Here is a 26,063-nt window from a genome sequence, read left to right as displayed (position 1 = left end):
TCACACCATACCTTGGGTATATCCTCAAGTCTTGACCCTTGAATCTTGTAGGCAGACACCTTTTGGGAGGAAATCAAAATAGATTTTTCAACAGGTGCAGATTCGTCGTCCCTTTTTCCCCAACATAACTTATCTTCTGCTTTCTTCCCTTCTTACTTCCATGAAGACTTCATTCAGAGGAGGTAGTGGCTGTCTACCAATAACTTGACCCTTCACCTCATCAAAATCAATATTTAAACCAGCCAAATACTTATATATGCCGCTGTTTCTTGTTAGCCGTTGGAAATATGCTCCATCAGTAGGATCTTTACACTTGTGTTCATAGAACATGTCAAGATCCTGCCACAACTGTTTGAGGCCAGGAAAGTACCTAGCGACAGAATCTGTCCCCTACTTGGCTTGATTGATTTTCAACAAGAGCTCATAAATTTGTGATTGATTATTCAGATCTGAATACATCTATCTAAGCTTCTCCCACATCTCCTTAGCGGTAGAATAGCTTAAATAGTTGGCAGCAATCTCTTCTTCCATAGAGTTAACTAACCAGGACATTAACATGGAGTTTTCGGTATCTCAGACTGTATACAGTGCACCTGTCTCTGCCGGTTTTATTTTTTCTCCATTCAAGTATCCTGGTTTTCCTCTGCCACAGATATTCATCTGGACAGAAAGGGACCAGCGAAGAAAATTATCAACGTTCAATTTAATGTTGGTGATTTTAAGTGGAGGATGTTCTGTAGATGGCGTTATCGGTGGTAGATTGTGATTGGAAACAGAAGAAGAGGAGATTTCAGACATGATGTTGGGTTGAAATAAAACAGAGAGAGTCTAGGAAGAAGTCCAAAAACTCTTGGAGATAGCCTAGGTTTCAGAGTTGGAACCAGGCTCTAATACCATAAAGATATAGATGAAAGAAGTTGTTTTTTATTTTTTTTTATTTCATTGGTAATTCTGTACAGAACATACATCAATATATACAGGCTTATTAGGACTGATTTAGGGTGTGGATCCCTGACTTTTAGCTAACATAAGTTCATAATAATTATAGAGATTGTTTCCTATTTGTAGGATTCTGGTCAACATCAGTAATTAAAAAGAATGAATCAGTATTACTGCAGAAACCTTCAGTACATGAAGATCGAAATTCTATAACAATTACTCGATTCAAAAAACAGAAATAAGATGTAATAAAACCACACTGCTTTCCCTTGACATAGTAACTTACGTTGTGGTTTCATTTTCCCTTCCCAAGCACAAAAATCCCTCACCCATAGGCTTCTGGTGTGCTTGGAATGTCAATGGCATAAAACAATCAACAGGATATTAATGAAAAGAAGGTGCATGAACAAATCACAATCATAGGAGAAGAAAAAAAAAGAAGTTAATAACTACATGAACAAATCTCAAAGAAAGTTCGAAAGTTACATTGGCTTCTTCTGACTGAAGATTGAATTGTGGCTCAATAACTTTCACCATGAAATGACGAACCCCTTCTTCCTCAGAATCACCAGCGTTTCCATTTGTTACTGTTGAGAAAGCAAAATAGATGCATCTCAATCAACAAAAAAACTTACAGAAAATTCAGATTACAATGATCAAACATAACCAAAAGAGTTTTAATGATGCCGAATCGCATTACATCACACCAAAAAATACAGTAAGAGTTCTGAAATGTTGCTTGTTTGAAAAAAAAAAATATCACTCCCAAGTTGGATCCTTTAAAACCGAAATCACAAGGTGTATTGCTGACATACCAATTGAAGGAAATGATGAATTCTTTACTCCTGCTGAGTCTGATGGAGATGAAAGAGTTCCTGATGTCTCCGCATGATGAGAAGGGAATCTAGCTTATGATTGGTACAAGGGAGATTGGAGATATCGTCTTTGGATATTCCACCAACCCAGGACCAAACAGCATCCCTATTCTCAGTAGTCCATAAAAGCTTGAGGCCATAAACAAAAACTCGCTGGCAGTTGTCAGCTATTACCACATTGTATCCATCATCATCACTTGGGTCAGATCTTGTGCGATCATCATTCCCACTCCCGTTTTCAAACTCAGACCTCACGTATGTCATCTTGAGGTTTCTTCTCCCAGCCTCTGGCCATGCAGATAACCTGTTAGCATCGGCCTTTCGTGACTGCCTTCTGATTGTAAAATAATCACATGACAAAAGAAATCCATCATCACGACGCTTCTCAGTGCAACCACCCATGTTTTTGTGTTTCTCACTGGGGATTCTATCGACAGCTGAAGATTGAGAGTTTTTCCTGGACATTTTAACTGCTTCTGGCACTTTGTTAGAGTCTAAACTATCCAAGATAGCCTTGGGCATGTAAGAGTCGAGACCTTGGTAAACAAGATCGAGAGGATCACGATTGCATTCAAAGATGTACTTTTGCTTGCCCCGACTATAACAGAGTTCATATTTCTTTTTTGTCATATTAAATGTTAGTCCTTTTGCTGGATCATCAACATCTAAAGGCACGTGTTTTATACAGATAAGTGTAACATCAATGTGAAGAAAAAATTCTATCATCACCTTGTCAAATGACAATTGTCCTGATCTGGTAGCTCTTGTGATTCCAAAGCGAGGCCACCAATCGAGAGACGGAGCGTACTTTATGTGGAGGAAGATAGTTTATGTTCCAGAACTTAATTAACCACGTTAAATCATGAGCACCAACATTCAATGTCGGGGTAACGATTGAAACATGTTCTGGCTTGTAAGGAGGATCATAGACAGTTCCATCTACAACTTTGCTATCTTCTGCAGAGGAAGAAGGTGATTGACTCTCACATGAGGGAGGGGAGGGCCTCAAAGAGAAATTCCATCGGAGGGACAGAGATGTAGACCTGAAGAGATCAAAAAAAATTTCATGAGACTTCCCTTCAATTGGAAGTGCAAACAAATAATGATTCAGTGGAGTTCCAGAATCATATTCCCCTTCCATTGTGACTTCAAGAGTAAAGACTGAGGCTTCAAGTAAAGCACCAGAAGGAAGTTTTAAGCCACAGCTGCTTGCCAGTTTCTCCAAACTGCTTATTAAAATCTTAAAATCCTGTGCAGACACATAAACACGACCATCTGATTGCTGGATCTCCATCAAACCAGATACAAAATGAAGTTGATCAAGCTTTTCGTAAGGGTCACTTGTTGCAAGAACGTGCCATCTAGTTTCAGAAAAGAATAAGGTGATATTTCCATGAATGTAGTAGTTTCTCGCATCATCCCACCATGGTAAGCTACGCTCCTTTTTTGGTGGTTGAACTTGTGGAGCACCAGAGTTCCTAACACTAAGATTAGCTCTACGAAGGGCCACAGCGAAAAGCATAGCTTACATCAGAAAAAAGATGGTTCATAACCCACTCCAAAAGACACTTCTCCTTTTTGAAATTGTAAAGGTAAATCAAAGTACGATTTAACTGGAGGAGTTGTGCCACTAGCAGAACGGAGCATGCAAATCTTTCTCCATCTCCCAACAAAGACATCTTGGTAAATTCGGGGCTGAAAACTCGTTGCCTGATTCAATGGAGAAAAGTTATAATCAGAGCGAGAGGTGGTGGGGAATCAAGACCTAATATCACAGATGAATAGAAATGCAAATAAATACAAACAGATACCAGTTCTTGTGTTTAATTCATTAATCCTAATAATAGGACGTTTAGCCAGTCATCACATAAATGGCAGTGGGAAAATAATATCGCCATCGCACTTCTACAGCAATATTTAGATACACCTCCAGCATTTGGGAAAATCCCGACTTATTAGTCCCTTCCATTTTCACATACCGTAAGCAGCAAAACAAAGCCTGCACCATAGAATTTTAACTCTTTTCGTAGAATGTTTCAAGCAAATACTATGAAGAGTGCTGGGATGTCATTGTTTCAAGAAAAAGGGAGCAGCAGATAACGATCCAAGTAACTGAATAAAAAGTGGCACAAGGCCCTAAACGAAATGTTCTGGTCATAATTCTGTGATCTATCTTAGCAAATAAGTTATTCACGCAAACATATCAATCGAAAATGCTGTTTAAGGGATATCCTGAACTTCATGAATCACGAAAGTTTTTCCTTCCAAACTCTATTATGTATCTGATAGGTCCCAATCAAAGCTGTTTGTATTATGCAAATAGAATTCTTCTTTGGATGAGAATATACCACAGGTATTTGTTATTATTAACGAATTGTCCTTCTCTGCATAATTCCGGAGATTAAATACATTAATAAATAACACTCTTCCTAAAAATACTAGCACAACTACATGAAATCAAGACTGTAGCAACTGATTCCTACTAAATAGCTGGCATTTATTCAAACATAACAAAACAGACTTGACTCCTTCTTGTATGTGCACAGGATACCACAGTGGCTAATTCCACTCCATTAGATCTTCATAGCTTTATGAACCTGGGATTCTTGTAAGTGTGAAGCACCCCTAAATGGCTCCAAGTTGTGAGTCATGGAACTCTCGCAATAGTTAATGAATGATGTTGGAATTGGGGGGTACCACCACTCGGTTCTTGTAAGGAACCAGCCCATTTCGCCATGTATAGGGGTTGTCCGGGTTCTCAGTTGCCATCTTGCCAATTTTCTGCATGCAAGGATGAGAAACATCCTCTTCTTTGATCTTATTCCATACCAGAGTTTGTGGGACATATAAAGTATTAAGGTATGGACTTCCTGTTATGCGTGAGAGAGCATCTGCAACTGAGTTTTCCTTGCCAGGCTTGTACACTATCTCAAACTCATACCTCAATAGCTTTGACACCCATTTTTATTGTTCTGGAGTAGTGATGCGCTGCTCCAATAGATAATTTAGATTGCGCTGGTTTGTTTGGATTAAGAATTTGCGGCCCAACAAGTATGGCCTCCAAGTTTGGAAAGCTACAACAATGGCCGACATCTCTCTTGCATACCAAGTTCTTTTTGACAGCCCTAAAGTTCAGCTCATGAAGGCTATGGGCCTTCCCTGTTGAGTTAGAACAGCACCAATTCCATCCTTAAAAGCATCAAACTCAATAATAAAAGGCTCATCAAAGTTAGGCATTGCAAGTATTGGTGTGAAAGTCATGGCTTTTTTAAGGCCTTTAAAGGTTGTTTCTGCTTCATCGTTCTAGCCGAATTATCCTTTTTTTCATAGAGTTGTAAGTAGTCCAGCTAGAATCCCATAATCTTAGACAAGTTTCCTATAATAACCTATAAGGCCTAAAAATCCAAGCAACTTAGAAATATTAGTTGGCCTTGGCCAATTTAACATTGCTTTTATTTTTTCTTAGCTCACCATTACTCCTTTAAGAGTAATAATATAACCCCAGTACTCAAATTCTTGTTGCGAATGCACATTTCTTCACTATAACAAAAATTGGTGCTACCTTAAAATTTCAAAAGCCTTGCAAACATGTTCAAGATGCATGGTCCAATTAGGACTATAAATCAAGACGTCATCCAAAAATACTAATACAAATTTATGAAGATAGGGGCAAAATATGAAATTTATAATGGCTTGAAAAGTGGAAGGAGCATTACAGAGATTAAAAGGCATGACTAAATATTCATAATGATCAATATGAGTACAAAATGCAGTTTTTACGAATATCAGGTGGATATACCCTAACTTGAAGGTAACTAGTAATCAAATCTAGTTTAGTAAAAAAAAAAATTGCCCCATATAGTTCATTTATCATATCATCTACAATAGGGATAAAAAAATCAGTCTTTAATGGTTACAATGTTAATGGCTCTATAGTCGGTGTAGAAACGCCATGTGCCATCTTTTTTTTAACTAACAAGAGAAGAGATGAAAAAGGGCTAGTGCTTGATCTTATAAATCCTAATTTTAACATGTATTGGACTTGTTTTCATTTTCAGCTTTTTGAAAATAGACATACCTATAGGGTCTCACATTGACAAGCCCAGTTCCTTTTTTAAGAGTGATGGGGGTGGTTAATCTCTCCTAGTAGAGGTAATTGTTTTGGCTCTTGAAAAATGTCTTCAAAAACTTTCAACAGATGTTGCATTTCGATCTCAACCTTATTTGCTTGCAACTCAGCTTTGATTTGCAACCAAATAGTAAACATGGATTTGCCTTGGCGTAATTCCTTTAAGACATCCTTTAGAGATGCAAATTGAATAGGTTAAGCATCCATCCCTTGTCGCTTCTAAACTCGATTATTCCATCAGAACTTCATGGTCATTTTTTTCCATTCACAAGTCATTGTCCCCAATTGCTCTAACCATTGAAATCCTAAAACCAAGTCCAACCTGATTAGTGGTAAGGCATAAAGAGTAAGGGAGATTGGAATACTTTGAAGCAAGACATGTATGTTTTCAAATCTCCCTTGGCATTTTAATGAATTCCCATTTGCCACCTTCATATTAAAAGACTTGGTTGGTATCACTAGAAGTTGTAGCCAATTAGCGATTTGTTCACTAATAAAATTATGAGCGGATCCATTGTCAATAAGGATAGTCAATTCATGATTCCCAATTCCCGCCATGATTTGCATAGTCTTTAAAGTGGACCATCCAATAAAAGCATGTAGTGATATTTCAGGTTCATGAACTACGGGGTCCTCATCATTTACCATGCTCAAATCATAGTCCCCTTCCAGTAACGAGCTGGGGCCTACAACACTTATGGCCCGGAGTGAATTTTTCATCATAATTAAAGTAGAGGCCTTAAGCTCATCTTTTTTTGCATTTCATCCCAAGCAAGATGTTTTTTAAGTATGGCAGTTGGTGTCTTTGTTGGAGAAGCGAGAGTAATTTGATTATAATTGAAGGGTAATGACTTTGTGATTTCTAGCTGGTGAGTTAATTGATCATTCCGCATTCATGCTAGACTTATTGCCTCCTCCTTCAATGATTTGGGTTTGAACATCCTTATTCCTTCTGCAATTTCTGGTTTCAGGCCTCCCATAATTGTCCCCACTAATGCCTTTTGGGTCCATCCTTGCACCTGATTCCCTAGTCTCTCAAATTCTTTTTGATAGTCATGTAATGAGCCCCATTGTTTCACACTTGGTAGAGCTTCATCAAAATCTTCACTCTCTGTCAATCCAAATCGAGCCCATAGTTCTACCTAAAAACATTGCCCACTTCACTTCCCTTTCATCTTCTTTGTAAGCACTTTGCAACCATTGCCACCACTGGTTTACTTTGCCTTGGATATGGAAATATGCCAATGACACCTTAATTTTACGGTTCAGTAGTGCTTTAATACTCAAAGAATTAATCTACTCTGTTGAACCATTCAATGGGGTCATTCCCCGAGTATATTAGAAACTCAAGTGCCAATTTGGATGAGAACATTTGTCTTCCTCCTTCTATTTTCTCCATGAGTTCTTCCCTATTATGACGAGTTAGTTTGCTATGGTCATTGGTGTTGCTGCTGGACCCCTTTTTGTTTAATAGTAAAGCCTTTGTTAGCTTGTTAATGGTGTTTTCTATTTGGTAAACCTATCAACAATACTAAGCTCCATTCGACTCATACCATCTTGAAGTCCTCCAAACCCCCCTTCAAGATTTTCAATTCATTCCTTAGTGGTTACCATTGTGTACTAGCTCTGATACCAATTAATGGGTCCAAGTCAAAGCTATTAGTATTATGCAAATAGAATTCTTTTTTGGATGAGAATATACCATAGGTATTTGTTATTAATAATGAATTATCCTTCTCTGTATAATTTCAAAGTTTAAATACATTAATGAATACTAGCACGACTATATAAAAAATACTAGCATAACTATATAAAAATCAAGACTTTAGCAACTAATTCCTACTAAATAGCTAGTATTTGTTCAAACACAACAAAATAGACTTGACTCCTCCTTCTTGTGTGTGCACAGGATACCACAGTGATTAATTCCACTCCATTAGATCATCATAACTCTACAAACCTGGGATTCTTAATAGGCACTAGTTGAGATGTTCTTGGCTTATCAGTATCATTGTAGGTTAGATTGCCGGATGATGCCCTCGAACCAGTTACAGTTAATTCTAGGGGTATTTTAGTTAAAGGAACAACCGATCTCTCCAAAGCATGCCATTTCTCTATATACGTACATTTAAATAACTAGACCTTTAATTTTAAGAGTAGTTATTTGTCAACATACATGACAATTTTTTTGGGTTTACTGTCACTTTAGCAAGCCAACTAATATATCTAATCTCAACTATGGCAACCAACTAAACTTCCAAGAAAACAAGTTGAGATGGGAAAGCCAACCATTTACTCAGTATTGTGATAAATCTCATTCTTAGAATTCAAACTCATGGCATGAAATAAATGAGTGATTGCTAGTCAATTTCATTTCCATTTTTCTTTCAATATGGTAATGGAGAAAAGCTAGACAATGTAAATGAGCATGGACTCGAGAAGAAGACTTGAAGCATCATGGAGTAGGGAGGAAGGAGAAGAAGGGTATAGAAAGCAACTTCGAAAGTTACCTGTTGTGCCAGCACAATCCAGCCTTCACATTTACCAGAAGTAGCAGCAAAAAGAGGAAACGTGTAATTTCTTAAATGAACAACCAAAGTCCCTGTATACAATAAAATATTACTCCCATAAAGTCGAGAAAATGGGATCAAGTTTCTTTAAAACCTCTATCATCACAGCTTCTCCACCATCAATTCTTGTTAAGCTCTTTGTTGTATATATTGCAGAGAAAACAAAAGCTTTCTATTGTAGCTGCAGCAAAACACACTGTTTTTATTGAATTGCAATACGATTATTTATACAATAAGAAAAAACAAAATTGCAAGATATTTTCCTAGAATATCTGATTTTTTGTTACATGGAATAAAAATAGCCATTAGACTAGCAATAAGAAACAAGCTCTGATACCAATTTGTTGTATATATTGAAGAGAAAACAAAACTTTTCTATTGTAGTTGCAACATAACACACTGTTTTTATTGAATTTTAATACGATTATTTATACAATAAGGAAAAACAAAATTGCAAGATATTCTCCTAGAATATCTGATTTTTTGTTACATGGAATAAAAATTGCCATTAGACTAGCAATAAGAAACAAACTCTGATACTGTAAACAAACTCAGATTCTGCCGAGATTTTATTTTGTTTCTAGAGTCATTCTTGGTCAACAATTCTCCTCCTTGACTCTACAGCTGCAAATTCCCAACTTATGTCTCAAATACTTAAACTTGAGCTTAGGAAGTGCTTTTGTTAAGATAGCTACATGTTGTTCCTCTATTTTGCAATAAAGCAACTTTACTTCTCCTTCTTGTTGAACTTCTCTTAGAAACAAAAAATTAATCTTGAAATGTTTTGTTCTGCCATGAAATACTGGATTATTTGAGATCGATATTGCAACTTGGTTGTCCACAAATAGTTGTGTGCTTTCATTTTGCTTCAAATTCAAATCTGCCAATAGTTTCCTAATCCAAACTGCTTGGTTTGCAGAGGCAGTGCCAGCAACGTATTCAGCTTCTACTGCAGATTGGGCAATAATTTCTTGTTTCTTTGAGCTCCATAAAAAAAACACCTGAACCAAAGCTAAAGCAATAACCAGATGTGCTTCTCATGTCATCAATATTCCCTGCTCAGTCACTGTCAGAGTAGCCATGAAGATTGAATTTTCCAACTTGACTGAATTTGATCCTATAATCAGCTGATGCAACCATATTATTCGATAGTTTCACTCATATTTAACTAGTTTTTTGCCTATGTTTTATATATAAAATGCCTTGATATTCTTTGTTTTATGTTTTGAAGGCACTTTTGGATGAAAGATGCAAAAAGGAGTAAATTGAAGGTAATTGACAGATTTGACGTTCAGTCGATGTTTTGTGCAGAATGTGAGCTCTAAAGGTCGAAATGAAGTGATTCCAGTGGCATTAAAAAAATAACATCCATACCTTTCTGGAAATCTAAGGCAAGACAATAAAATAAGGAAGAGCATGGAAATCGCAGCTTTCAAAGTCAAATCTCGCAATCTGCCAATGTTGACCTTCGGTCATTCCGACTTGAATATCTAGAGCTACAAAAGTCCAATTGATGCAAACTCAATTGTTTTGGATTCCTGACTCAAAGGCCTATAAACGCTCCAAATTTCAGCCAAAAAGATGTCATATGAGGGAGATATGATTTTTTAAAGATGACAACTGAATTCTGCCAGCAAACAAGTTTCGTGAAGAAACGAGTCCATATTATGTTCCGAAGCATCTAAACCGACATCCAAGTTTTTATTTCAGCAATGTAGCTCTTCTAAGTCAAAGCTTGAAGATTTCATGCAAAGCTATTTCTCCTTTTTTTAGGAAAATAGTTATTGAACTACTTAAATGTAAATTGTCTACTTAAGGGAGGACTATTTTGTAAAATAGAGATTAGGGTTTCCTAGCATATAAAAAGAATAAGAGAAGAGAAGGCGGGCAGCCACCCAAGAGAAGAAAAATGCCCCCCTACTCTAAGAAGCCCTAAATCATGCATTCTTCCATCTTTTTGATTAGTTGTTCAATGATCATGCAAGGCTAAACTCATTTTCTTGGTTGCAAGGACACGTAAACCTTCAGATTTCAAAAAATGTGAGATCTATTTTACCTTTTCTTTTCAGTTTATATGATGAATATGTTTGTTCTATTATGCTTAACCAACGTTAAGAAAAGATAAAAATTCAGAATATAAACTGGAGTTTCGTTTCAAGGATCAGTTCTGATTTCTAGAGGTGGATGTGTGCTTGCGACCAAGGTTTGTTCTCTTGATAATTTTCTGATTTTATTAAATTTTGTTTGATAGTTTTCTGTTTTATTTTTCTTTAGCTTATATAACATCCAACCCCCCCAAATTGCATAACGTATAGCATAAAAATCTGAACTAAATCTTCCTCGTGGGATCGACCCCTTGCTTGCTCTATACTATCTTGTGTGTTGTGTTTGAAGCTAGGGTAATTAATTTGTGCGACCGCGACATCTCAACAAATTTTGGCGGCGTTGCCGGGGAAGTAATTTTAGTTGATTCTTGTGCTTTTACTATTATTTTTAGTTGCTATGATTGTTATTTATATTTCTGAAAAAAAAAAAAACAGAATTTTTGCTTGCGGCAACGGTACTGTTCAAAACAAATTTTTTGGTGGAATTAGGTTTCGGCCTTTTGTTTCTTGAAGGTAAACGACGTTCTAAACAGGATTAGTGGCGTATCACTAGCCCCACTCTATCAAGGCCAAATTCCGCTGTTTTCTAGGGTTTTGAGGCAGTTTTAGTTTTCTAATGTAAGATTTTCGTACAATTTGTATTGTTTTCGATCTCTTGCGTGGTTGGTTTCTTTTGAGTTTTCTTAATGCTTTATGCCAGTAACCCGTTCTACTAATCAAAGTCAAGTGCAGTTAGATCTCGAAATAGAAAAAACTTTACGCAGGTTACGAAAGGAAGCTCGCCTCAACACCATGGCTAATGCACGACAACAAACACTCAAGGAGCTTGCTGCTCCTAACGTGGAAAATCAACCATTGTGCATAAACATCGATAATAGTGTAAACTTTGAGCTCAAACCTGGTTTTATACATTTGCTACCAACATTTAATGGTCTTGTAGGAGAAGATCCTCATACTCATCTCAAGGAGTTCCATATAGTTTGTGTTGGCATGAAACCGAATGGAGTTGACGAAGAACAAGTTAAGTTGAAAGCTTTCCCTTTCTCTTTAAAAGGGGCATCAAAAGCGTGGCTTTTCTCCATTCTCCCAGGTTCAATTGGAACTTGGAATGGCATGAAAAAGATCTTCCTTGAGAAGTATTTCCCAGCATCTCGAGTTGCCAACATAAGAAAAGAAATATGTGGGATTCGACAATCTCATGGAAAGACACTTTCCGAGTATTGGGAAAGATTTGAGCAACTGTGTATTCAATGCCCTCATCATCAAATACCCGATCAGCTGCTCATTCAATATTTCTATGAAGGTTTGATACCTACTGACCGTAGTATCATTGATGCTGCAAGTGGAGGGGCATTAGTAGATAAAACACCCGAGGCTGCACGCCAATTGATCTCAAATATGGCAGCCAACTCGAAACAATTTGGCACGCGAGGAGACTTCGCAAACAAACGAGTAAATGAGGTAAGTATTTCTAACCTTGAGAATAAAGTTAATGATCTTACTTCTCTTGTGCGTTCTTTGGCTTGTGGCAATGTACAACAGGTGAAAGCTTGTAGCATATGCTCCTTACAAGGACATACTTCAGATATGTGCCTAACAATGCAAGAAGATTACATTGAACAAGCTAATGCAGTTGATGGGGCATTTAATGGACAACCTCAGCGTAAGTATGATCCTTTTTCCCACACGTACAATCCTGGATGGAGAGATCATCCTAACCTATGGTATGGGAACCAACCTCAACAAGGCAATCAAGGCCGACAGTTCCATCCCAATAGATTTCAGCCCCAACAGAATTATCAAGCAAGACAGCCCCCTCCATTCACAAACTCCAATGTTATGGGGTCGTCATCCAGTGATGATCTTCGTGAGATGATGAAAACTTTGGCTTCTAACACTGTGACCTTGCAACAAAATGTCATGTCTTTTCAACAGGAAACAAGGTCAAGTATTCACAACTTGGAGAAGCAAATGGGGCAAGTAGCTTCAAGTGTGGGGAAATTGGAAGCACAAATGAATGGAAAATTGCCCTCCCAAGCATTGAATCCAAAAGAGAATGTTAGTGCGATCATGCTGCGAAGTGAGAAAGAACTTGAAGAGAAAAGGTTAAAACAAATTGAGATGGAGGAAGAAGAAGAGATAGAAACTGAATTAAGTACAAAGAAGGAACATCCTCCTTCTCCATAAACTGAAACAAAGACCAACACTCCAAAGGTAACTCCTCACTTAATGAATTCCAGTTTTAAAACAATTCCACCCTTTCCTATGAGTTCTTCTAGGTCAAAGAAAGAGGACAAAGAAAAAGAGATTTTAGAGGTCTTCAAGAAAGTAGAACTCAACATTCCTTTACTTGATGCTATCAAACAAATTCCTAAGTATGCTAAATTTTTGAAAGAGTTGTGTACTACCAAGAGAGCTTTCAAACTGAAAGGTCATGAAATGGTAAGTATGGGTGAAGTTGTATCTGCTGTTGTTCAAAAAAATATGCCTTTGAAGCAAAAGGACCCAGGTGCGTTTACTATCCCATGTGTTATTGGTAATGCTAGTTTTAAAAGGGCCTTGTGTGATTTAGGTGCATCCATTAGTGTTATGCCCAAACATGTTTATGATTCTCTTAGTCTTGAGCCTTTGAATAAAACTAGCATTGTAATACAACTTGCGAATCGTAGTTTTGTTTACCCACTTGGTGTGATAGAAGATGTCCTAATCAAGATTGATAGTTTGGTCATTCCATATGACTTTTATATTCTTGATATGGAACATGATTCTTGTGATTCATTAAACAACACTCCTATATTGTTTGGGAGACCATTCTTGAAAACTGTCAATTCAAAAATTGATTGTGGTAAGGATACTTTGTCTATGAAAGTAAGAGATGAAAAGATTGAATTTAATTTTCATGATGCAATGAAATATCCTTATAGCAATGTTTATTCTATCACATGCTATGACCAAGTTGATAAGTGTGTGCAACAAGTTTTTTATTTTGATTTTGATTATGAGGATGGATTAAGAGTAGCTTTGAGCTATGGCTATGATGTTACCGAGATAGAAGAGATGGAGAGGCATATATGTGTACCCCAAACCATGCATGAATCTGCATTGGATTTGCAAGCTTTGCAAATTATCCTCAATGATGTAGGAGTCATTTACCCCATCATGGACAGTGAATGGGTGGCGCCTATCTTTTTGATGCCTAAAAAGATTGGAATTATGTGGGAAGAGATTCGAAATAATGCTTATGAGAATGCAAGGATTTACAAAGAAAAGACTAAGAGTCTCCATGACCGAATGATTATAAGAAAAGAATTTAATGTTGGGGACAAAGTCCTTCTTTATCATTCGCGTTTGAAACTTTTTCCTGGAAAGTTGCGCTCCCGTTGGATTGGACCCTTTGTTGTTTCTAATGTTTTTTCTTATGGTGCAGTTGAAATTACAAGTTTAGAAACCAACAGAGTACTCAAGGTAAATGGGCATCGTTTGAAACCTTTCTATGAAGGTTGGACGGTAGAACTCACCACTTCTGTAGAGTTAGCTGAACCAATCTATGAAGAATGAGCATGCCACATGTCAAGCCAATGACATAAAACAAAAACGCTTACTGGGAGGCAACCCAGCAAAAAAAAAAAAATCAGATTTTCTTTCTTTTTCCTTATCTTTTATTTTTTTTTGCATTTTAATTTATTTTTTGTCATTCTCTTATGTTCCTTTGCTTTTATTTCAAAATTGAGGACAATGTTGTGTTTTAAGTGTGGGGGTATTGGGAGAATTTTGGTTTTCTTATTTTAATTTTCTTTGTTATTCTTAAAAAAAAAAATTGTGTTTGATCTTTTTAACTCCCATTGGTTTTTGAGAATATCAGTATTATATATGAGAATTAATTGAGATAGATGAAGATATAAATCAAATGAAGGAGTATGCATGAAAATTTTAAGGTTTAATTGGTTTAGGGATTGACTTTGAGAATATGTCATGTTGACTTTATAGTGTTATACCAATGTAAGCTTTTGAGCCTTCAACATTATATTCTTTGAGTGTGCATTCTTTCAATGATATGCATCTTTAGAACTTGCTTCATATCTTGTTGAGATTACATTCGCATTACATATATACATGAAGATGATAAAGGCATTAGGAATTTTAACCATTTGAGCCAAAAAACCAACTTAAAGCATATTATCCTTAGTGAGTCCCTTTTGAGCTTGTTTATCTTTTCTTTGCTTTATCCATGTATAAGCCTTAACTTTTTATATGTTTTTCTTTTCCCCTGGCCAAGGATTAGTAGAGCATATACTTGTGATATCTTATGGAATTATGGTTGGAAATTATGTGAAAAGAAAGAAGAAGTGATGCTTGATGAAAATATGGGCAAGTTGCCAAAGGTGAAAAACAAAAAAAAAACAAAACAAAAACAAAACAAAAACAAAAAAAGAAAAAGAAAGAAAGAAAGAAAGAAGTGTTCCTTTATGTTCTTAAGATTTTATGTTGAAAGAGCTTGAAATCAAAAAAAGTTAAGCATTGGTGATTAAAGATGGAAAATTTATGTGCTTTGATTGAATATCTTGTTTGATATATATCATTTTTTAGAATGCTTTACTTTCTTTGGTTTGAACCTTCTATTTTACTCTCTTTTACCTCACCTTAACCTTAGCCCCATTACAACCGGAAATAAGACCTTTTGATTCATGCATTGCTTGTAATATGTTAGTAATGGAGATGAGATTGAAGAGCAAGCTTATGGTAGAATATATTCATTGATTGAATTTGAGAGATTTAAACACATAAGCCCTAAACACATGAGTGTTGGAGTGTATATCAATGAGAGGACCTATCACTTTGGCATGACATAGATTTCATTTAAATCCCGACAATTAATTGAGTTTTGAATTTTCCAACTTGACTGAATTTGATCCTATAATCAGCTTATGCAACCATATTATTCGATAGTTTCACCCACATTTAACTAGTTTTTTGCCTATGTTTTATATATAAAATGCCTTGATATTCTTTGTTTTATGTTTTGAAGGCACTTTTGGATGAAAGATGCAAAAAAGGAGTAAATTGAAGGTAATTGACAAATTTGATGTTCAGCCGATGTTTTGTGCAGAACGTGAGCTCTAAAGGTCGAAATGAAGTGATTCCAGTGGCATTAAAAAACTAACATCCATACCTTTCTGGAAATCTAAGGCAAGACAATAAAATAAGGAAGAGCATGGAAATCGCAGCTTTCAAAGTCAAATCTCGCAATCTGCCAATGTTGACCTTCGGTCATTCCGACTTGAATATCTAGAGCTACAAACATCCAATTGATGCAAACTCAATTGTTTTGGATTCCTGACTCAAAGTCCTATAAACTCTCCAAATTTCAGCCAAAAAAATATGTCATATGAGGGAGATATGATTTTTCAAAGATGACAACTGAATTCTGCTAGCAAACAGGTTTCGTGAAGAAACGAGTCCAGATTACGTTCCGAAGCATCTAAACCGACATCCAAGTTTTTATTTCAGCAATGTAGCTCCTCTAAGTCAAAGCTTGAAGATTTCATGCAAAGCTATTTCTCCGTTTTTAGGAAAATAGTTATTGAACTACTTAAATGTAAATTGTCTACTTAAGGGAGGACTATTTTGTAAAATAGAGATTAGGTTTTCCTAGCATATAAAAAGAATAAGAGAAGAGAAGGGGGGCAGACACCCAAGAGGAGAAAAATGCCCCCCTAATCATGCATTCTTCCATCTTTTTTATTAGTTGTTCAATGAACATGCAAGGCTAAACTCATTTTCTTGGTTGCAAGGACACGTAAACCTTCAGATTTCAAGAATTGTGAGATCTATTTTACCTTTTCTTTTCAGTTTATATGATGAATATGTTTGTTCTCTTATGCTTATTTTTCCTATGATTGTTTATTTTAATTGCTAGAGCGGACTCTAAGTTATTATTGTAGACAATTTATTGCTAAGTTTGATATCAAAACCGGAGTTGTGGTATATGAACTTGTGAAGCAACTGAGTTTAATAATTATAGCGGATCTACGTTATTAATCTTAGGGAGAACATTCGATCAAAGCAACATAAGCAGACAACTTAGTTGTTAAGATTAATGAATTTATCTAGATCTTAAGGCTGCCATTGGATTAAATCATTAGTGCGGACACTGTGATTATTTGTTGGTTAGGGTTAGTTATACGGCGGATCCGTTAATTAACCAACGTTAAGAAAAGATAAAAATTCAGAATATAAACTGGAGTTTCGTTTCAAGGATCAGTTCTGATTTCTATAGGTGGATGTGTGCTTGCGACCAAGGTTTGTTCTCTAGATAATTTTCTGATTTTATTAAATTTTGTTTGATAGTTTTCTGTTTTATTTTTCTTTAGCCTATATAACATCCAACCCCCCCCCCAAATTGTATAACGTATAGCATAAAAATCTGAACTAAATCTTCCTCGTGGGATCGACCCCTTGCTTGCTCTATACTATCTTGTGTGTTGTGTTTGAAGCTAGGGTAATTAATTTGTGCGACCGCGACATCGCAACATCAGCTGTGCCTTTTATGTATCTAAGAATTCTCTTTGCAGCTTTAAAAATGATTTTCACTTGCACAATACATATATCTAGATAATAGACTTACAGCATGCATGATAGACGGTCTGGTTGCTGTCAAATGCATTAGACAACCTATTAGGCTTTTGTATAGCTTTTCATCCACTTTTCCAGCTCCATCTTCCTTACAGAACCTCTCCTTTTGATTCATTGGTGTTATAGTTGGCTTGCATTATTCCATATTGAACTTCTTGAGAATTTCCTTTGTATATTTGTGCTGACAGAAATATTTCATTTTGTTTTTGAAATATTTACATACCAAGAAAGAATGTCATCCCTCCAAGGTCTGTCATTTCAAAAACAGACTTCATCTCTTCTTTGAACTTGTCAATTTGCTCTATACAGCTTCATGTTATTAGCAAATCTTCAACATAAAAAGATACAACAAGTATCTGTCCTTCAGCTCCTTTTATGTAAAGAGTAGATTCACTTAGACTTCTTGTAAAGCCTAAGTTTTGCAAGTAAGCATTAATCCTACTGTACCAGCTTCTTGGAGCCTGTTTTAAGCTGTATAAGGCTTTTTTTAGTTGATATACATGATTCTCTTGTCCTGCAATAGAAAAACCTTCAGGTTGTTCAACAAAGATTTCTTCCTCTAAGTAACCATTCAAAAAAGCTGACTTTACATCCATTTGATGTAAAGTTCACCCTTTTTCTGCAGCAAGTGCCAGCACCATCCTTATTGTATCCATCATTGTAATTGGAGTGAATGTTTCAGAAAAATCCACCCCAAACATTTGAGCATATCCCTTGACAACTAGCCTTGCCTTGTATTTATTCACAGAACCATCTAAATTCAATTTGGTCTTAAAAATCCATTTGATTCCTATGGCTTTTTTGTGTTAAGGTCTGTCTATTAATTCCCACGTTTGATTCTTTTCAATCATCTTTAGCTCCTTCTTCATTGCATCTAACCATTTCTGATCAGTTACAGCTTTTTCATAATTTACAGGTTCCATTGTAGCAACATTGCATCTTTGATAGATGTCAACAAGAGTTTTGGTTCCTCTCACAGGTACATCATTTATTTCATTCTTCTGATTTTGATCTTCAATCTGTTTTTCATCTTTGCAATCCCAACTGTCAGATTTGAAAAACTAAACATCCTTGCTGATGATTACTTTGTTTCTTTGAGGTATTTAGATTTTATAGGCTTTTGCAATAGCACTGTAGCCTACAAAAATCCCAACTCCAGCCTTCTTGTCCAGTTTGTCTCTTTTATTTTGAGGAATATAAGAGAAACATAAACAACCAAATATCTTCAGATTAATTAGCTTTGGTTTGTAGCCAAGCCATGCTTCAAATGGAGTCCTTGTTTGCAAGGCTTTTGTTGGCAATCTATTCAACAAGAATACTGATGTATTAGCTGCCTCAGCCCAGAATTTCTTAGGCAGTCCTTTATCATGTAGCAAGCATATTGTCATCTCCATCACTATTTTGTTTTTTCTTTCCACAACACCATTTGTTGTGTAGAATATGGTGCTGTTAATTGGTGTTCAATGTCTGCATCTTCATAAAATCTGTTAAATTTTTCAGAAGTGTATTCAGTTCCATTATCGAATCTAATTACCTGAATTCTGCAATTGCTTTGAGTTTCAATCCATGCTTTGAACTTTCCAAATATGTTGGCAACTTCAACTTTGAATTTCATAAAGTAAATCCAACACATTCTGGAATAATCATCAATAAAGGTAACATAGTACTTACTGCCATTTAGAGATGATGTGTTCATTGGTCCTCCAACATTTGTGTGAATTAGTTGCAACTTTTGTATAGCTCTCCACGCTTTGCTTTGTTGAAATGGAAGTTTTGATAGCTTTCCATATTAACTGGCAACACATGTTGGAAGATCTTTTTCTAATTTGGGCAAGCCTTTCACTATGTTGTTCTTTTCCATAAAAAATAACGCTTCATAATGATAATGCCCCATTCTCTTGTGCCAAAGCAATGAATTATTGACTTCCTTGTGTACAGCAACCTGCTTTTCTTTAAAATCCAACACAAAACTTTTGTCTTTCATTTGAATATTAAAGACTTTTATGCCCTCAGCATCTTCAATCACACAACTTTTATCTTCAAACAACACTTTATAACCTTTGTCCAGCAACTGGGAAACACTTAACAAGTTTTGATTAATTTCAGGAACATATAGTACATCTGAAATTAATTTAAAACCTAAGTGTGTTTCAATGGCTACTGTTCCTTTGCCTTTTACTTTCAAGTGAGTTCCATTTCCAATCTTGACTTTGGAAATAATATTTCTATCAAGCTCTGTGAAGAGCTTTCCATCATGATTTTTATAGCCACTGTCGATGAGCTAATTTTCTGTTAATTTATTTGTGGCTTGACACGATCAAAAGCTTGATGTCTTTTCCCAAGTGCAGGAGTGTCGAAGTAATAAATAACCCGGCAAGACCGGGGTCGAACCACAGAGAGGTTAATTGTATAAATTATAAATAACAAAACAACAACAACAACAATAATAATAACAATAATAATTACAATACTCAGTACGTGGCGTTGTTACACCTGAGAATGATCCAAAAGACCGGGTCACAGGTTTCCAGCCTATATACTGAGTTTATGAAAAGATCAAAGGGATATATTACAGAATGTAAATAACAACAATAACAATAATAATAATAACAATAGTAGTAGTAGTAGTAATAGAAGAAGATGAAGAAATTAATGAGAACTTTGAGTTGGAAGATTAATGTAAGGATTAACCAATGATAAAAACGAATGTCAAGGTTAGAGGATCCACTAACGGTACTTCAAACAAGTATAATATAAACTCTTATTACTCAATTGAAAATCACACATAAAGGAGGTTCCCATCAGATTATGAATTGTTAACATGATTACATTAGTTATCTTATTCGAATAAAGCTAATACTTGTAAATGTTGGCAGGCATTCATGATTATAACTTATGTTAACAACAAATCAAGTCCCTTTCATAGCTCAGGTGTCGGTTATACCATACAGTATGGGCTATGAAAGTACCAAGTATTTGTTGTACCAAGTGTTATACAACATAAATCTAGATTAACCATTTAACAAGCAAAGTATTAAAAGTGAACAAGATAACAAATATAAAACATGTTAGTATCCAACGTTAAGGTCCATGTTAAGTTTATATTATACTTATTCTTACACCATTAGTGTACCCTTTTCACCTTGACATAATTAACTTAGCTAAACATAATGAAAGAAAGAAACATAAATGAACAAGGTAAGAACATAAATGAGAAAGAAGTTAACTAAGTAAAGGAAAGGAAATTAAGTGCATAAACTTGATATTAATGAAAGCAAAACATAAGCAATACAAAGAGAGAAAGCAAGAGCATGATCTTGATCTGGAAACCAAGATGCCTTAATACATGGTAAGTGCCTCCTTTTATAGGCCAAAATTTGGAACTATTGATTTGTTGACTAATTGATGAGTGGGTGGCCACATCTTGACTTTGGTGACAATCCTTATCTTCTTGTCTGAACAAAACATCATTGCTAACATCATAATTTGCCCAGAATCCTTAGGAATGTTCTAGGAAATTGTCTCAGCTTTCCAACAAAAAAAAGATGAGGTCATTTGGACTTCTAGAACTCAAGATATGGGATGAACACTAAATAGTGTCTGGGCTGCAGGACAGCTTCGGACTTCTTCGTTGTTCCTTCAATTTGGACTTCAAAAAGGCCTTCTTAGATCTTGGGCTCCTCATGAAAGTTGTAGGCCTTTGTCTTACCTTTCCATACATATAAAATGGACCTAAATCCGAGATCTAGAGCTCCAGATATGATCCAATTACCGAGCAATGTTCCGGTTTGGACTGCATCGACATCTCTTTTCTAAGTTGGCCATCTCTTTGTCCTTTAACTTTCAATACTTAAACTCATCAATCAATCCTTTTATTTATGTGATCGGCCTGCATTTAAGATGAGCATTTACCATAAATTAAGGTATCTTATAATATCAAAGTTGTTATTATAAAACATGTTTTAGATAAGGAGTTATTGATACTTCAAGTGCAAAATGATGATATAAAACCTTGATAAACATGCACTTTTAAGTACTAATCACACCCCCCAACCAGCTTATTACTAGTCCCTAGTAATCTAAAGCGTTAAAATAGAGAAACAATTTGCAAGTATCACAAAGCAAGGCATTCATCATTCAACTTCTATTAATCTATCCAGATAAACAAACTCTCACCAAATTTATATTACTGCTTCATACTTCTTAAACAAGATATTAATAAACCTTCTTTTTACGTGCTCAATATATGAAAACATAGATGATGGGGCTTTTGTTGGAAGAAAACAATATTATGTTCAAATGTTTAAGGTGAACTTCCTTGGGTTGGGATTATTATTATTATTACTCTTTTTTTTTCTTTCTCTCTTTTTTTTCCTTTTTTTTTATTTTTTATTTTTTTTTATTTATATACACATACAACTTAAAACATAATGTATCTTTAACCCATGTAACGAGTTTTAGGCTAATGACTCCCAGACCAGTTGGTCTTAGGGCATTAGGTGTTGAGACACCCCTACGAGCTTAACAACTCGGGTTGCAGATACTGATACGTAGATAGTGCAATATTTGATTCCCTTAAGCTTTTCTCCTTAACCCATGTAACAAGCTTTGGGCCAATAGCTCCCAAGTCAGTTGACTTTAGGGTATTAGGTGTTAAAATACCCCTTCGGGCTTAATTGCTTAGGTTAGGGAGGCTACGAAACCAAACTTATCTACGTTTTTATTATCATCAATATTATCATCATTTTTTTTTTTTGAAGTACATACTAACCCTTACCCTTAGTCGTTACCTTCAACAAAAGAACATAAATAATGTAATAATCCAATGTGCAACCCACAATCATATGTTAAAGTGTGTGTGTGAAAATGAAGGTTTAATAATACTTGTTAAATGAGTATATAAGCAGAATCAAGTGATAACAATGCGAGAGTTTGTAAACCTGAATATTTCAAGAAGTATTCTAATAGGCCTTGTTATGAATATTGCAAATAACCATTAGAAAATTTTTTACTACGATGCGTCTCAAGAATAATTCCTCTTTACTCTACCATCCTAGTAATAACAGTTTTGCCAAATGGTTTTTTAAAAACAACAACAGTTAGTTGGTTAGTTTTTTTTTTTTTTTTTTTTTTTTTTAAACTACTACCCTCTCCCCCCAACCAAAACGAGACATTGTCCTCAATGTTCTAAGGTAGAAAGATAGAGTATAGAAGACATCACCTGAAACAGTGAACAATGACAAACCTGAAACACACTTAAACAAATATAAGAAGTAACAAAACAAAATAATATACTATTAATAACACAAAAGACACAAGGTTTCACAGATGAAGGCTCAAATCTAATCTAAGCTTTTTACGGCTTTCCTTAGCTGACCAATCTAGGCGACTCATGCAAGGATCAATGACAGGGATGAAAGATTGTAGTTGGTCAATCAATTGTTCAGCAGTAGCAGCAGAGATTATGATTTGTCGTGCCGAAGATGTTAGAAATTCCTGTTCCACAGCTTGATCAAGGAAAGATAGCAACTTATCATAAAAACCATTAACATTTAACAAACCTATAGGTTTATGGTGAATGTGCAGTTGGGCCCAAGATGAAATATGAAAGATCTCTTCCAATGTGCCCAGACCACCTGGTAAGGCAATGAAGGCATCAGCATGGTTAAACATGGTATTCAGTCGGTCAGACATTGTTGGGACCTGTAGTTCCTCTTCAATTGTTTTTCCAATGATGTCCCCATTTGCTAAAGCTTTGGGGACAACCCCCAAAACTTGACTGCCTCCTAAAAATGCAGCCATTGAAACACCTCCCATTAACCCAAGGCTGCCTCCCCCATACACTAAATGAATCTTTCTCTCAGCTAGTACTTGACCAAGATGATTTGCTGATTCTAAAAACTCTTTTTCTTTTCCAGGGCTGGATCCACCGAAAACACAAATATTTTTTATGTGATGACTTGAGGAACCTGCCATTTCTACACACTTCTATATTTGATGAATGTATGGGATGAGTAGAAATGAAGGGAAGGAAGAGAAGAATTTATAGATGAAAAAGTGAAAATGCAATCATACCACCTACATGTAGGCCAGCTGTAGTCTCACACTCTCTCTCTTTCTCTTTTTATTAATTATTTATTTTGAAAAAGCATGTATGTACAGGTAGTTGTGATTGTGGCTCACATCTTCCCTTGGTTTTACATCCAAGAACGGCTTAAACGCCCTCTATGGGTCGGGGATAGGCTTCCCATCCAGTTTTCTTAAAAACTGGCAAATAGGGTCTTTTTTAGTCAGATTCCCAAGACTAAGTCGATCATGTTCTTTATGGAATTGTGGCCATAAATCATGAATTACACGATACACATCTCCACTAGGATGCGTCTCAAGGTTCAATAAAAGATTATCTAAAGACCCCTTACTCAGGCCATCCTTAATGAATTGTATTTTATCTTCACGGTTTACAGATACCATTCCTAAAGAACGACATGTCGCATTACAAGTCCATCTGGCACATCTGTGATAGACTTTCAGTCGTTTTGCACGACGTTTCTTTGCAAAAGTGCTTTTACCTGTTCTAGGCATGTGTGAAATGAAAGAATTGGAGGACTCACCTGATAATCAGACCTTTGCTTCAATTAGCCAGCGAATATCTTCAGGAATTCCATGATTCATTAACAACCTCAATCTTTCACACCTAGCACGATAAATTTTTGTAATCGTATTCTGAGGCAGAGCGGGAAAATACTTTTTCAATTTTTCAAGAGTGGTGTCCATTTTTAAATGAGAATTGGATGGGAGATTCAAAGAAGGGAGAAAGAGCTAAGAATTGTACAAATATATACAGATATCAGTTATTTGGGAAACTGAAAGAACCGACTTATGTCACGAAGTACCGTTATCCGCCATTTAACCGGGGTGAGAGAGACTAGCAAAACAAAAGTCACACCAAAAAGAAACACAAAAAAAATGTGAGAAAAACAAAATAATCAACCTTTATCTAAAAGATCATTCAAACCAATGGATTCATTTTCACTAGGAAACTCATCAAAGTAAGCTTTTAAACGATGTTCATTTACCTTCAAAACATTGTCATTCTTTGGATTCTCAATATCAAGGGCCCCATAAGGATACACATGTTTCCAAATAAATGGACTGCTCCATCTTGATCTTAGTTTTTCAGGAAATAAATGGAGTTGAGAATTATAAAGCAAAACTTTTTGACCAGTATCAACTTTTTGACAATTTTCACAAGTTTTGCAGAATGCATGTGTGTCCTTGAACATGGTGGGCCAATAAAATCCATTTTGTAAGATTTTTGCAGTCGTCTCTCTTGATGAGAATTGACTCCCACATGCTTCAGAATGACAAAGTTTAATGACATTACTTACCTCATTATCGGGAATGCATTTTTGAAATATTTGATCAGGACAATTTTTGAATAAGTAAGGGTCATCTAAGTAAAAGTTCTTCACTTCGTTCAAAAACTTTCCTTTGTCTTCGGTACTCCAGTGAGCTGGCAAATCTCCTGTTGCAAGAAAATTGATATTTTTAGCAAACCAAGGCATTGAACTGAGAGAAAGTAAGGATTCTTCAGGAAAGTAATCATCGATTGGTGGGATGTCGAATGTCAAATCTGTTGTCACTTTTGACACAAGATCAACATCAATATTTTTGGTGCCTTTTTCATCCGTGATTTCTTCCTGAGAATAAATCATTTGCAAAACTTCAGATTCATCCAACTCAATTTTACTCAAAGTAGATTCAAGTTGATCATGAACTAATTCTTCAATAAGATCTACTTCTTGTAAATCATTATCATCTCCAGGTTGCTTGCAAATGTTAAAAATATTCATCTCCAATGTCATGTTTCCAAAAGATAACTTCATGAGTCCATTCCTACAATTAATCAATGCATTAGAAGTTGCAAGAAACGGACGTCCTAAAATAATAGGAAATGAATTACATGCTTCAACAGGTTGCGTGTCCAAGACAATAAAATCCACAGGATAAATGAATTTATCAACTTGTACTAACACATCTTTGATTATTCCTCTAGGTACTTTTACAGATCTATCGGCGAGTAAAAGAGTTACAGACGTTGGTTTTAACTCACCTAGATTGAGATTTTGAAAAACTGAATATGGAAGTAAATTCACACTAGCTCCAAGATCAAGTAAGGCTCTTTTAATTTTATGTTCTCCAATAAAGCAAGAAATTGTAGGACAACCAGGGTCTTTATATTTCAAAGCATTATTGTTTTGAAGAATGGCACTTACTTGTTCAGCTAAAAAGGCTTTCTTTTTCACATTCAGTTTTCTCTTCACAGTGCACAGATCTTTCAAAAATTTAGCATAGGAAGGTACCTGTTTAATAGCATCCAACAAAGGTATATTGATCCTTACCTGTTTGAAAATTTCAAAGATTTCAGAGTTGTGATTGACTTTCCTTTGTTTGGTCATGGCATGAGGAAATGGAAGTGCTGGCGGGGAATCAGTCTTTTCTTTGCAATGTTCAGGTTCAACCCCTTCCTTACCCTCAGAGATAGACTCATCATCTTTCTCACAAGGTTCAAGAATGGGTTTTTCAATAACCTTACCACTACGAAGAGTGATGACTGATTTGACTTGATCCATGTGTTGGCTTCCAGAACCACTTGCATTTGCATTGTATTGCCCCTTTGGATTTTGTTGTGGTTGAGATGGAAACTTACCTTTCTCTTGGAAACTGAGAGCAGATGTTAATTTTGCAAGAGCATCTTTAAAATCTGTCATGCTTTGAGCAAGTTGAGTGTTGATTGTCTCCTGCTTTTCAA

The 26,063-nt window shown here is 35.7% G+C and overlaps 1 pseudogene; it reads right to left on the bottom strand.

Moving 5' to 3' along the window:
- LOC118030000 (protein SABRE-like) overlaps positions 1-26,063 on the bottom strand; it is a 38,072-nt pseudogene that overhangs the window by 6,861 nt on the left and 5,148 nt on the right.

Source organism: Populus alba, chromosome 5 (genome assembly GCF_005239225.2).
Source record: "Populus alba chromosome 5, ASM523922v2, whole genome shotgun sequence".
Lineage (NCBI taxonomy): Eukaryota > Viridiplantae > Streptophyta > Magnoliopsida > Malpighiales > Salicaceae > Populus > Populus alba.
This window is presented reverse-complemented; position numbering and strand designations above follow the sequence as displayed.